Raw genomic sequence first — 15885 nt, forward strand, 5'->3', positions numbered from 1 at the left:
ACCTCACCTTGCACTCTTGAGACAGATTCTGGATCTCCCAAAGAAGTTTCTAGAAACCTGGTTTGACCTACAACAATTTGATGTGGGAGTGGGGATGGGGGGGGTCATGGGATGGCTTTTCTTTTTTTTCTTTTTCTTTCTTTCTTTTTTTTTTTTAATCGGTCATGGGGCTTGAACTCTGGACCTAGGTGCTGTCCCTGAGTTCTTCAGCTCAAGAAGAGTGCTCTACCACTTGAGCCACAGCATCACTTCCAGTTTTCTGGAGTTGAAAGAGGTCACATAGATTATAGCCTATCATTGACAGTTCAGAAGAAACAGTTCAACCACCTTGAGGAGCTGAATTCTGTCAATACCAAGCAGGAGCTTGAAAGGAGTTTTTCCCCAGAGCAATCTGACAATAGCTCAGCTGAACTAAGGCCTAGACTCTAGACTTTTGAGCCACTGAGCAAAAACCTTAGTGATCCTGTGCAAGGATGTCAAGCCCAGAAAGTTCATAAGTATATGTGATTATAAAACATGCATTTTCATTTGGTCTTCCTTATATCCATACAGGTAGGCATTATTAATATTTATATTTAATATTAACATTTTATCCCATTTAGAGATCAAATCTCAGAGAGGTTCAATGATAAGGCCAAACATATAGGGGTCAGAATTCGGATCCAGGAATTTGAAAATATATTTCAGTCATTGTGCTTTTCTTTGACTCTGTGCTACCTCACTACTCAGAACTGCTTAGCAAACGTTGCTTCTTTTTCTTTCCTTTTTTTGTTTTTCTTCAGTATTAGGATTTAAACTTAAGGATCTCCTCAGGCAAGCACTCCAACCACTTCTAAACCCTGACAATTGAGGTAGAGTGTTGCTTTTGCCTGAGGCAAACCTTATACTTTGATCCTCAAATCCTTGGCTCCTCACTGGTAGCTGGGCTTATACACTTTTGCCACCACACCCAGTCTTTTCTTTTTTGAGATAAGAGTTTTGGTAGGTAACCCAAGCTAGCCCTGAACTCTCTCTTGCCCTAGCCTCTCCAGTGTTGGAGGGGTATACATCTCTACATTTGGGTGAAGTTGTTTTTATTTGGATACTTTGAATTAGAACTTAAAAAGAAAATTTATGGCTGGGGTTATAGTTCAAGTGGTCCAAGTATAAGGTCATGAGTTCAGTTCAATTTCTTGCAACATGGTAAAAACAAAACAAACAACAAAAAAAAAAACCCATAGGTTTCTATGTCCTCTGAGTTACTGTATTCATTCTTCCCTCGTTTTTTATGCCAGTACTGGGCTTGAACTCAGGTCTTGAACTCCTTGATTTTTGGTTTTCTGCTTACTTCTAGCATTCAACCACTTGAGACACATCTCTACTTCTGGTTTGTTGGCAATAAGAGTCTCATGGATTTATCTTCCTGGGCTAGCTTCCTAGCTTCTCAGGAGACTGAAATTGGGAGAATTGTGGTTCAAGGCCAACCCAGCAACAAAAGTTTACAAGACTACATCTTAACCACTACCTAGGCACAGAAGTATGACACACTTGTTTTCCCAGCTATGCCAAAGGCAGGGATTAGGAGGATCAAAGTTCCAAGATATCTTGTATAAAAAGAAATGCATGAGATTCCATCTCAACAACAAGAACAACAACAACAAAACTGTGATCAGTGATGGCCAGTACCTGTAATCCCACTTATGGTGAGAAGCATAAATAGTAAGTTCTCCTTCCTGGCCATGCTAGGCCAAAAAAAAAAAGGGGGGTGGGGAGTGAGGCTCTAATCAGAGTAAAAGGGACTGGGGGTGTGGGTCTAGTGGTAAAATGTATGCCTAGCCACCATGAAGCCCTGAGTTCAAACTCCAATATTGAAAATGAAAGTTATAACAAAATGGGCCATGTTTGATTCTTTAAAGAGTTCCTCAATACCATAGTAAATACATATGCTTTAAAATGGTTGCTTTAGCTGGACACTGGTGGCTCACTCCTGTTATCCTAGCTACTTAGGAGGCTAAGTTCTGGGAATCATGGTTCAAAGCCAGTTCAGGCAATAAAGACCAAAGACTCTTTTTTTTTTTTTTTGGTCCAGTCATGGGGCCTGAACTCTGGGCCTGGGCACTGTCTCTCAGCTCTTCAGCTCAAGGCTAGTGCGCTACTACTTGAGCCACAGCACCACTTCCAGCATTTTTATTTTTTTCTGCTTATGTGGTACTGAGGAATCAACCCAGGGCCTTATGCATGCAAGGCAAGCGCTCTACCACTGAGCCACCTCCCCAGCCCCCAGAAGACTCTTAACTCTTTAACTCCCTCAAAAAGCTGAAAGTAAAGCTATGTCTCAAGTGACAAAGTATAGCCTTGAGCAAAAAAACTAAGGGACAATGTGCAGGCCCCTAGTTTAAGCCCAGTACTACCACACACACACACACACACACACACAAGCTTACTTTAACATTTATAAAACATGATCCACAAAATTTAATAGGTTAATTTTTTGCATTAATTTTTTTGCTTAAACTAGAAAAATTCCAAATTCTGGAATTTTTAAAAATTCGATATTTTCCTAAGAGAGCCTAAATGTTCATTAGCATAGTAAAAGCTTAATGAAAACTAAAATTTGATCTAATTTCAATATGATCTATTTTCTCCCAAACTTTTTAAACCACAGAACCATTTTCCATGAAATATTCAATTACATCTCTCAGAAGTGCACCAACTGAAAAAAACACTTTTTCATTTTCCCATTCTGAAGATAATATCCTCACTATTTTTCAATTATTCTAAGATTTACTTTCACAATTCTACTACTCTCTCATATAATACTAACTTTTCCAGATGATGAGCAATATATTAATGGCAGTTCCTATGGCAAGACAGAAAAATACCCAATCAAGAAAATTTCAATTTCTGCCATCATTATAGAAAAAGATGAAGTTACTAAAAACCTTGAGGAGCTTGCAAACCCCAGCACTCAGGAGTGCAGCATAGTTTACAGACTAAGACCCTGCCTCAGAATAAGAACAAACAACAACAAATAACAATAGCAATAATAACAACAACAAAAAAGGGATAGACTCTTTCATTAAAAACCTTGTGGATTACTTGTTTCTCTCTGTTCTTGGAATACAAACAGAAAAAAAAGTGATAAGCAATAAAAGCTAAAATGACAGTTCTTACTATGTCTTAATTTCTTCAGTTGAAGAATGCTGTCTATATATCTACTAATCTCTAAAATATTGCACAGGTAAATACTTGGATTTCATAGCTAAGAAAGTGACAGAAGAGGGACTAGGAAAGAGTGAGGGAAAGGAAGGCACTGTATGAAAGGAAATATACTGATTATCTGACTCATGTAATTGCAGTCCCTCTGTACATGATCTTTATAATAACACATTAAAGAATTTTAAAAAGGAAAGAAAAAAAGTGAGGCAGTGGTAGCTTCAACAACTACTACAAAGGCAGTAAGATGGTATATCTGTCTCCTTGCAAAGTCCATTAAGCTCATCAATGAGTGCCCAACATATAGACCCAGAAATAAAAGTCAGGCGCATTGCTCCAGAATTTCAGAGAATGCATTTCTAGAAGCAGGTGTGCATTCTGTCTGGATAAGTCCCCTACAGAAGGAGAATGTGTAGTGAACATTACATAGATGTTATGAACAATGCCCATTGATATTGGCAATCACTTCAACTCTCAGGCAACAAGGTATTGAGTGTTTCATTGTTTTTACATTGTTTTGGCATTTTTTGTTTTGTTTTGTATTGTGTTGTTCTGTTGGTCAGTTCTACCAGGCCATGGTGACCTATATCAAAGGATTTTCACTAGTCCCATAGTCTTTGCTTTCCTTCACCTAGAGGTTTATAAAGTCCCAGTGAAATGGACATATTAGTCCTCAGTATTAAAACACCCACCCTTCAATTTTTTTATTTTATTTTATTGTAAAAATGCTGTACAGAGGGGTGACAGTTACATGAGTATTAAGGCAATGAGTACATTTCTTGTCCAGTATTGTTACCCCTTCCCTTGTTGTTCTTCCACTAACCCTTCCCCCCACCTTCCTAACTCCTCCCACCACCACACCCTTCAATTCTTTACAGCTAATGCAATGATTGCCATCTCCCAGGTATTTTGGTTTAAGGATCTTCACTGGAACACAAGATTGGCAAGAAGCAGGAAGAAAAGAAAGGTGACAGAACATTTTTTTTTTACATATTTCCCTTGTTCAAACTAAGTAAGTGGTCCACCAAGCCATATCCCAGTTCCAATAATGCTAACTTCAATCATACATTGCTGGACATTTTTAGCTTAAGTAAGTGACTTAGAGTATATGTATAATAGATTACATATGTGTATACATGTGTGTATGCATATATAAATTCACTCATATGTGCATATACACAGACATATCTATATACACACATATATGTGTATATATAACTACAATTTCTTACATCGACATGAACACACATTAACGTAGCAATCACATTAATTCACAATCTAGATTATCACATATTTTAATATGTATGTATATTTTAAATATGTATTTTAAATATATATTTTAAAATTTATGTGTATCAATAATGAGTCATCCTATGATATTGCAAGGAACTGGTTTCAACACATACCCCACATAATACTGAAGTCCACAGTCATGCAAGTCCCATGTATAAAATGACATAGTACCATGTTATATGCATTGAACCTTCTCAGACCCTCTTATTCACTATACGCCATCTCTAGAATACACATAATACATAATACAGTACAACTACCATGTCAGAAGTTGTATTATTTAGGAATCAAAGACAAGGAAAAAGTCTGTACATGTTTACTATGGAAACATGACATATTTTAGACCTGTAATCAGCTGCCTCTGTGGATCCTGCTATTGCTGGTAGAGAAGCCAACTGTAGTGTTATCCTGAACACAGTAGAGAGAAATGGATGGGGAATGTATGCCACTGAAGTCCCTTGTGAACACAGGAGAGCCCAAATAGTATTTGCACAACAGTCTTCGATACAAGATTGTGCCCAGCTTCCTGTCATCTACGGGACACACACGTGGTCACACTCAAGAGCACTAGTAGGTAAGTGAGGGAACAGATAGAACTGTGTTGGAATATAAGAAACTCCATCAACAATGGTGGTTTAAAGGCGTGGATACAGAGAGTGGTTGAAACAAACAAACAAAATGGTTGCAATGACCACATCTAGAAGAAGTTGGTAGTGCAGGGCAGAACAAAGGCTTCTCACACTTTCTGTCTTATTGTGTATTTTTTGTTTTTGTTTTTATTTGGGCTTACACTCAAGGGCTGTGCACTGTCCCTGAGCTTTTTTGTTCAAGGCTCATGCTCTACCACTTGACTCATATCTCTTCTTTCAGCTTTTTGGGTATTTAGTTAGAGAGAAGACTGTCATCGACTTTCCTGCCTGGGCTGGCTTTGAACAGCAATCTCCAAATCTCAGCCTCCTGAGCTAGGATTACAGGCATGAGGCACTGAGGCCTGGCTCCTTACTCTGTGTCTGTCTGTCTGTCTGTCTGTCTGTGTGCGTGTGTGTGTGTATGTGTGTGTGTGTGTGTGTGTGTGTGCGCGCGCGTGCACATGTGTGTTGGTCAGTCGTGGGGCTTGAGCTCTGGGCCTGGGCACTGTCCCTCAGCTCTTCAGCTCAAGGCAAGTGCTCTACCACTTGAGCCACAGCGCCACTTCCAGTTTTCTGGTGGTTAATTGGAGATAAGATTCTCACAGACTTTCCTGCCCAGGATGACTCTGAACCACGATCCTCATATTCAGTCTCCTGAGTTACTAGGATTACAGGTGTGAGCCACTGGCACCCAGCTTTTATTGTATATTTTTAAATGTCCTCTCTGAAAAAAAATCTGGGTACATTGCATCCTGCAATACCATCTATTTAGTAAATGGATATTGAGAAGTATAGGAAGAAAGATTGTATTCTGAAGCCAGCCTTGTGCAAAAACTGGACTCTTCCTTAAATGACTAAAGTAAAAGGGTATGAGCATGTGACTCAAGTGTTAAGACATCTGTGAAGCCAGCTCAAAGCACTTTAAAAATAAAATAAAATAATAAAATAAAAATAAAAATAAAATAAAATGGATTATAGTCGAGTCTCCTGGTGCTGATTCCCATTTGACACAGTGGTAGGTGACTTCACTGGGGACTTTGGGAGAGACCATTTGAATATCACAATGGATATGCAATTTAAAATTTTTAAGCAAAAGTTTTATAAGCTATAACAAGGGATTTTTGCTTAAACAAAACAGTTTTTTGTTTAACTTTAGAATACCTTTTGCAGAATCATTATGCCTTAATCTCATCATAGTCAGCATTAACCTGAGTGAAGAATGAGAATAAATACTGAATGTTCGTGGCTAGCCTAACCTAAGAATTCAAAGAAATGAGATGAAAATCTTTGTAAATACATTCAGGAGTCCTATTTAGAAAATCATCTGTTTCATTGAGTAAATACATTGTGATATACCCACAACATGACAGAAACTGTTTTGACACTTGCCAGGAAAATAAATCAAAATATATTTTGGCCCTGGCAACAAACTCCTCAACAATCTAGGAACTGACAGCAAGTCCGGCCGATCACACCCACTGGGTACCAGAAGCAGGACTGAAATGGAGAAATCAATGCAGCTCTACATTCTCCTGTTCTTATGCATCAGACACCATCTGGCCATGCCATTTTTTTTTTTTTTTTTTTTTTTTGGGTCCGGTCGTGGGGCCTGAACTCTGGGCCTGGGCGCTGTCCCTCAGCTCTTCAGCTCAAGGCTAGCGCTCTACCACTATGAGCCACAGCGCCACTTCCGGCTTTTTTCTTTTTGCTTATGTGGTGCTGAGGAATCGAACCCAGGGCCTCGAGCATGCAAGGCAAGCGCTCTACCACTGAGCCACCTTCCCAGCCCTCCATGCCATTATTTTATCTTTCTCCTAAGTCCTCCCTAAATCTTGCTTTCCTCCAGTCCTTAATGCTATATATACAATAGTTAATATAAAAGCATGGCATTGGCTATTGTAATTTTGCATGCAGAATTGCTTCATTTCCTTCCCCCAAATTGTAATTTGTGCCTTAGTTTCTTACAAGGTAACTTGAAAGCTCAAAGGCAGTCACCGGTGGCTTACACCTGCAATCCTAGCTATTCAGGAGGTTGAGACCTAAGGACTGGGCTTCAAAGCTCATCCAGGCAAGAAAGTCCATGAGATTCTCATGTCTAATTAACCAACAAAAACATGAAGTGTACCAAGTGGGTCTCCACTGATAGAGCAAAAACACCCAGGGGCATTCAGGTCCCGAGTTCAAGCTCCAGGACCAGTGCATACACACACACACACACACACACACACACAGAAACTCTAGGAAAAAATCATTCCTATAAGCTAAGCCCATACTCTTAACATTATCTGATATATGACAAAGGAGCCAATAATGTACGATCTAAAAAGCATTCAATAATTGCTGTTGGCAAAACTGGATACCCAAGCTCATGCCTTTTATCCTAGTAACTCAGGAGGCTGAAATGTGAGGATCACCATTCAAAGCCAACCCAGGCAGGAAGGCCTGTGACACTCTTATCTCCAATTAAACAGAAATCCCACAAATAGAGCTGTGAGCACAAAAGCACGAAGACAAACTTTCTGAATAGAGACCCGGAAGCACAACAAATCAAAGAAAGGTTGGACAAATGGGATTGCATAAGATTGCAGAGCTTCTGCAGGGCAAATGACATAGCTGGCAAGATCAATAGAAAGCCCATGGATTGGGAGAAGATCTTTACTAGCCATACAACGGACAAGGGTCTCATATCTAAAATATACTTGGAACTCAAAAAATTAAACCACCCAACAACAAATCCTCAAAGAAACAACTGCCCAATAAATAAGTGGGCGAAAGACTTAAAGAGAAGCTTCTCTGAAGAAGAAAGAAGGATGGCCAATAGACACATGAAGAAATGTTCAACATCCCTAGCCATAAAAGAAATGCAAATCAAAACAACATTGTGATATCACCTCACTCCAGTTAGAACAGCAAAAATCAAGAACTCTAACAACAACAGATGCTGGAGGGGATGTGGACAGAAAGGAACCTTACTTCATTGTTGGTGGGAATGTAAACTTGTTCAACCACTTTGGAAAGCAGTATGGAGGTTCCTCAAAAGACTTCACATAGATCTCCCCTATGATCCAGCAATCCCACTTTTGGGCATTTACCCAAATGTTTACAAACAAGACCACACTAAAGCTACCAGCACAACTATGTTTATTGCAGCATTATTTACCATAGCTAAGACATGGAACCAACCCAGATGCCCCTCAGTAGATGAATGGATCAAGAAAATGTGGTATATATACACAATAGAATTCTATGCCTCCATCAGAAAGAATGACATTTCCCCATTTGTTAGGAAATGGAAAGGTTTGGAAAAAATTATATTAAGTGAAGTAAGCCAGGCCCAAAGAAGCATAGGTCCCATGGTTTCCCTTATTTGCAATATCTAGTATAGGTATGAGTCAAGCGGAAAAGGTCAGATAATGTGATGTTAGGAAAATGAACCCTTAAATATGTATTTTAATGTTTTCGTTTCTTTCATGCATGTGTTTCTAAAGCATTTATAAGATTATTTCTTTGTTGCTTTGTATGTCCCTCCCCCACAGTGTAACCCCCGCTTTCACTATATTTGATGTCAGTATAACATGTGGAGGAGATGGGGACAAACAAGTCGTTTAAGGATTCAGGTGGACCTGTTGCAACAATGAGAAGTACAAAATGTCATGTCAAAACCAGCTTTACAATGTCGGTGTGGGGGGGGGGGGAGGGGAGTATAATTGGGTGGGGGGAGGGGGGTAAAATTGGGTGGGGGGAGGGGGGAGGCGGGGAAGGGAAGTGAAGGGTAAACAAAGGAGGAGGCTGCAATGCTTGGTAAGAAATGTATGCATTATCCTGCCCATGTAATTGTAGCCCCTCTGTACAGTATGTTCTCAAATAAAATAAAATACAATTAAAAAAAAAAAAAAGCACGGAGACAGCACCCAGGCCCAGAGTTCAAGCCCTAGGATCAGCAAAACAACATGAACAACAAAAACTGACATCCATATGTAGAAAACTAAAATTGGATCCATGTTTGTCACCATACACTAATATCAACTCAAAGTGGATGGAAGACCTCAAAGTCAGACCTGAAACTTTGAAACTACTTTTCAACATGGAAGAGGATAAACATTAGAATGTGCAGAAATAGGAAGGAAGTTTATGTGCCAGGGGCACAGTGAATAGGAAAGTACTTGACAAATAGGATTATATCAACATAAGTAGTAGTTTCTGCATAGCAAAGGACATATATTACTAAACTAGAAAGACAGTCAACAGTCTGGGAGACATCTTTACCAGTAATGCATCCAACAAAGTGCCAATTCCCAAAATATACAAGGAGCTCAATAAATTAATACCCCACAAAACTAATAAACCAATCATTAAATGGGCAAAGAAGCGTAAGAGAAACTTCTCAAAAGAAGTAAGACTAGCAAATAGACACATGAGGAAATGCTCAACATCCCTGACCATAAAGGAAATGCAAATCAAAATATTTTTTGAAGCCAGGCACTGGGGGCTCATACCTATAATCCTAGCTACTCAGGACACTTAGATTTGAGGCTTGTGGTTCAAAGCCAGCCCAGGCAAGAAAGTCCGTAAGACTCTTATCTCCAATAAACCACTAGAAAACTGGAAGTGGTGCTGTGGCTTAAGTGGTATAGCGCTAGCCTTGAACTGAAGAGCTCAGGGACAGCACCCAGGCCCAGAGTTCAAGCCCCATGACTGACAAAAAAACCAAACAAACAACATTTTTTGAGATTCCAACTCACCCCAGTTAACTTGGCCAACATCAAGAATTAAAGGTGGGGCTGGGAAGGTAGTTCAGTGGTAGAGAGCTTGCCTTGCATGCATGAGGCCCTGGGTTCGATTCCTTAGCATCACATAAGCAAAAGAAAAAAAGCCGGAAGTGGCGCTGTGGCTCAAATGGTAGAACACTAGCCTTGAGCTGAAGAGCTGAGGGACAGCGCCCAGGCCCAGAGTTCAGGCCCCACAACCGGACCCAAAAAAAAAAAAAAAAGAATTAAAGGTTCCTTAAAAACAAAACGAAGTACAGATCTTCCATACAGCCCAGCCATGCCACTCCTTAACATCTACTGTGAACATTACAAGTCAGGATATAGTAAAGATGTCCATGATCATTGCTGCACAATTCACAACAGCCAAGTTATGGAAAAAGCCCAGCCAGATGCCCTACAATAGATGAATCAATCTATGGATGAGCGAATCCCAATAGAATTGTACTCATTCATTAGAAAGAATAAGATTATGACATTGCAGGGAAATAGATGGATCTAAAACAAATCATGCTAGGTAAGGTAAGCCAAGTACAGAGAGACAAGCAGCACATGTTTTCTCTCATATCTGGAAGCTAGATCTGGACATGATAAGCTATACAGAACTCTAGGCATTCACACACAATGAGACTCAAGGAGGATACCCTTAGGAGAGGAATCAGGAGGGAAACATAGGGATTGGTTGATGATGATGGTGGTGATATTTGCTTTTTGCTTTTGTGTTTTGTTTTTTTAGGGGCGGAAAAGGGGGACACAGAAAGGGATGGAAGAAAAGTGAACAAATGTAATCATGCTATTCAGTATACACTGTGTGGAAAATGAACTATGCAACTTGTGGGCAGGGACAGGAGGGAAAAACTGGGGTGAAACGAGGAATGAGGAAGGGGTGACAAATAACCTGCCCAAATGAATGAAATGGAAAACATATTCATATGTGAATATTAGCTTGCTAATAAAGCTATTTCTTGCCCCTCAATTATTAAAATAGCAATAATATACTAATGATCATTGCTTTGGACTACATAAGCTCAAAAACAGACGTGTATTAAGTCAAAAATAACATTTGACCAATAATATATTTGAGTACTGAGGTCCCAAAGTAGAGATGTGAATGTGATTTTTCATTTCTTTGCATGACCTTAAGTACCCAATACAATATGTGGTTAAGTCTGACTCAAGCTTTCTTAGCCTGGGTGCCATTTCCATGTCTTGAAAAAGTCCCACTCCTAGCAAGGGAAAGGGTGACATGGTCCAAAAAGGAAATGTACTCCTTACCTGATTTATGTAACTGCAGCCTCTCTGTATATCACCTTTTTACTAACAATTAAAATTTTAAAGAGGCGGGGAGCCAGTTCACTCATGTAATCCTAGCTTCTCAGGAGGCTGAGATCTGAGGATCCCTGTTCAAAGCCAGCCTGGGCAGGAAAGTCCATGAGACTCTTATCTCCAATTAACCACCAGAAAACTGGAAGTGGCGCTGTGGCTTAGTGGTAGAGAGCTTGCCTTGAGCTGAAGAGCTGAGGGACAGCGCCCAGACCCAGAGTTCAAGACCCACAACTGACAAAAAAAACTTTAAAGGACTGGGAAGATGGCTCAGTGGTAGAGTGCTTGCCTTGCATGCATGAGGCCCTGGGTTCGATTCCTCAGCACCACATAAGCAGCAAAAGCCAGAAGTGGTGCTGTGGCTCAAGTGGTAGAATGCTAGCCTTAAGCTAAAGAGCTGAGGGACAGTGCCCAGGCCCAGAGTTCAGGCCCCACAACTGACAAAAAAAAAAAAAAGACATTTTTAAAGATAAATCTACTCCTCCATTTCTAACAATGTGAAGGTTTTGCCTAGCTACCATATTTCCATTACAGATGCGGAGGTGCCTACCTATATTATAGAAGAAGCTATTTAATTTCATTTTCCTTAGTACATGTGTGAGATGAAACAGGCCCATGCAGACCCTCCCACAACTCTGGCAGCCAACTGTTAGCAAATAAAGGAACACAAAGCAGTAAATAGATATTACTAACCAGCTGTCTTTTCATATTATCTGGAGTTTGGACTATACCTATACAATATATCCAGTTCACGAATCTGAAATGCACTTGATAACTTTCACTGTGCCTGACATAGGGATTATTTGCACAAGCCAGTTTTTTACTGTTGTACCAGACCTGGGGCTTTAACTCAAGGCTTGTACACTGTTGCTAGACTTTTTCTTTCAAGATTGGCACTCTACCACTTGAGCCACAGCTCCACTTCTAGCTTTCTGCTGGTTAATTGGAGATAAGTCTTACACTTTCCTGCATAGGCAGGCTAGGAACCATAATCCTCAGATCTCAGTTTCCTGAGTAGCTAAGACTACAGGCTTGAACCACCAGTGCTCAGCATTATTGTATTTTTTTGGTGTCATCTGTCTTTATCCTGAAAGTGCTTTACAGAAGCACTTTGCTGAAGTTAACTGATAAAAATTAAATACTTCCCATGATTCTAAGCCCTTTTGGAAAATAAATTAGTGACATACCAAATTAATTTAATGGTGCATAATGTGCTAGCTAGGCACTAAATATTTTAGCGCGCAGTTTTAGTGTGTTACTTAACTTGCTACATTACTAACACTAAATCTAGTAGACTAAGGTTAATGTTATAAAAATAAAAGATTACGTATCAAAAATATTTAAGAGTGGTAAAGAGAGTTAGGAATATCACTTGTATTATAATGAAAATAAGAAAGTTCTAACAGCTTCTTGATGATTTCTTCCCTCAATAAATACTGAGACAAAAAACAACAACAACAACAGTGTGTGGATGATGACACTCCTATAAAAGGCTAGACAATGAAAATGTTTTAATAAAGAATTGCCTAGTGCAAAATGGATAATTATGATTTCTGTCTGATAGAGAAAAGCCACATGAAATGTTTCACTTTCAAATGAAACAAAACGTGGCAAATAAGTCATAGAAGTATTTATGAGCATATGTATCAGTTCTTCTTAAATCTAAACTAAATTATCTTCCTATTCAAACCACCATTTTTTAGTTTGTTGGAATATATAATCTTTTTATTTATTAGACAGATAAGGAAATGATGACAGGTGAATGTGATTTGGATATTAAATTTAAAAATTCTTATTTAAATAGGTCTGTATCCTCTCTATCCACAGGCTGGATATATATGCATACATATATACATATATATATATATATATATATATACACATATACATATATATCAAGCTTTTCTTTTTGTTGTTAAAAGTTGGAGATGCATTTTAAAATATTTTAACTTATTGCCTTATTCTATGTATTACTAACCACTTAGTGATCTCCATTACAAGCCTGCATTGAAATCTTACAAGGCTTGCACCAAAGGAAAACAAATGATTTAGACTTTCCTTCTCTTACTGAGCAGCTTTAAACGGTTCTCATTTGCCTTGTTTCATCTTTCACCTGGACAGCAACCTCCTGTTTTACTTCAAGCTGTTTCCTCTTTTGCCTCCAGTCTTGCACACACATGTCTACGTGCATGCATCTACACATGCACACACACACATATATACGTGCACACAAGCGTGCACGCGCATACACACACTCCTTTCCTGCAGACTGCAGCAGAAGCTATCACAGTTGTCTCATTTTCAGAAGACTTGCAGACTTGCAGACGTCTGTCAGTGGCTGATAGGAAATGCTGATTGAGGATGGCTTTATCTACTTTCCATCCAAAATATGTGAGCCATTAAGGAAATTATAAAAAGCAGCAACAATACACTCTGCTTTTATTCAGAACCTTTCCCTTAGCGATTATTAAAAGGATGATATTTTTAGCCAAAGAAAGCAAAATGCATCTGCAGCAGCTGGTTTCCAAGGAAACAGAATAATTTAAAACCATGTGGAACTCTGCTCTCTAATTTTCATCAATCCCCCTTCATTCCTAGAGGTAGCTTTGCTCAGAATTTATAATTTCTTTTTAAAATGTAGCTGCATTGAATTAGTTTCCCCAACGCATATCAGGAGGTGAACATTTAGGTATCACCTTAAGTCCCAGTCGGTGGAGTGGGGATGGGAGTGTTAATTTCAACTCTGACTTTGATAAACCAACATCAGAAAACATCAGTTATAAAAAATGTTAGCATTATGTCACAACTTGGGGGAAAACAGAAATGGTTCTGAATATCAGAGTATGTGCTTTGGTTAATAGTACACGTTAGTGAGTAAACACATTATTAACCATATTTAGTACATTCAGGAAGTTTGGAGTAGTTACTCCTTAATTGAAACCTTTACTCAATACTCCATAGTTTTCCTCCTCCATTTATTTTAACTTCACAAGAACTGTAATGGTAATGTCTCTCTTTATTCCAAGATTAGTCTACACACCAAACAAAAGCAAGAACTAAATACTCTTTAGAAATTATATGGTCAGAGGCGTTGATCAGCAGTCACTGTCCCCAAGTTTGTAACAGTTCTCAAAAGCACATTTCTAAAGAAGTCCCTTCACCTTAAACCATTTATACTTTTGCATTAAAATAAAGTATTAAATGATTTGAACTAAAATTGTATTTCCTACCTATTATGTCACTTATTCTACATCAATCTTCTCTATTTCCCTAAGGGAAAATAAAAGATAATGTTGGGAGAGATAAGCAACTGGTGAAATAAAGCTTTAACTTTAGAGATATTAGAAAGTATTGCCTTGGGGATATTACCATATAAATGTGTGCTGGAATTCTTATCTAGAAGTAGCTGACAGATACAAGAAACAATAAAACTTGCCTGTAAAGAAGCTATTTTTACAGCACTGTTTAATCCTTCACAATTAGTTTTCTGTGCTTTGAAAATAAAAACAGACCCATGTATATCAATAACAGATAACAACTTAATTATCACATAAGCTTAAAACCTACAAATTAGTGATACAACTACTTAAAAGCATATATTTAAGAGTAAGCTCAATAAAAAGACGTAAATGCACACAAATATCATTCATACCAAAACAGTCTACAGCCTGCAAAGATAATTTCCATAAGCTGTTTACTGAACTATAAATATAAAAATAAACCACACGGAATATAGTAATCCTATATCCAGAGAAGGCTCCATTTTCTCAGGACCTGTGGAATTTACTAAAAAAAAAAAAATTTTCCCCCACTCTTCCTTTGATTGTCAACAACACAAGCTTGAATTTAAAAAAAAAAAAGACACAAGATGACTCGTGGTATCTATTAGTTTTGCTTCAGTAACACTCCCTTAGAAAGTTATTCAGGATAAAGCATGCCTCTGGAGGGATTTTTTGTTTGTTTTATTTAATCAGCTAAGGGTTTTTGCAGAGACAGCCCAGTTCATTGCAAGGCTTTGCTCCAGTAATCAAAGAGACACACTATCAGGAAATGTAGTCAGAATAATTTCCCTAACAGAAAACTGTTTTGTTGAGAAGTGAGAAGCATTCTCTTTTAAAGACTAATGATGAATTTCTTTTTATTTTAAATATGATTTTGCTCTTACCTGTAAATATGGTCTCTGCACTTCGGCTCGGTCAGAACACACTGAAGAGAATTCACTCCGCCTTCATCTATCCATCAGGCAGCAGTGAACCAATAAGAAAAGCGAGATCCTGGCATTCTGCAGCTCAGGCTCCCTGCTCGCTCTATTCCGGGTTCCCTCCCACTCCATTCTTTCAGAGGACAAATCCCTGCTGCTGAAGGCCGAGAGGAAGGCCGGGGCTAAAAGAATATGGAGAGAAAAGCAAGCCTGAAAGATATTTCAAAGAATAGCTGCAAGCTATGGAAAATATCTGCAGGTAAACCTCAGCTGAAGTACAAATGGCTTGTATTGAATTTAGAAAATGCACTCACCAGAAATCAAAGCAGAAACATTCACAGGAAAATCTAAGTAGACTGCTTCATTTTTTAAAAAATTCCCATTGATTTATTTTTTACTCAGGGAAAAGATTTGACTTCCTTATTTGCATATTTGGATGTGTAGAGGAGAAAAGCTGAACAGCCAATGTCACACATGC

At 38.6% G+C, this 15885-nt stretch overlaps 1 protein-coding gene across 2 annotated transcripts in view; it reads right to left on the minus strand.

Moving 5' to 3' along the window:
• The window catches only part of Csrnp3 (cysteine and serine rich nuclear protein 3), a 204038-nt gene extending 188598 nt beyond the window's left edge, over positions 1 to 15440 (minus strand). The window contains exon 1 of one of the 2 annotated variants that reach the window (XM_070021771.1): positions 15372 to 15440. The gene's annotated coding sequence lies outside the window, so the exon portion shown is untranslated. The remainder of the gene's footprint in view (positions 1 to 15371) is intronic. The other variant, XM_070021780.1, reaches the window with a different exon arrangement.
• Between the last annotated feature and the right edge of the window lie 445 nt (positions 15441 to 15885).

The sequence above is a fragment of the Dipodomys merriami genome, unplaced genomic scaffold (assembly GCF_024711535.1).
Source record: "Dipodomys merriami isolate MVZ:Mamm:240054 unplaced genomic scaffold, mDipMer1.0.p SCAF_1, whole genome shotgun sequence".
Classification (NCBI taxonomy): domain Eukaryota; kingdom Metazoa; phylum Chordata; class Mammalia; order Rodentia; family Heteromyidae; genus Dipodomys; species Dipodomys merriami.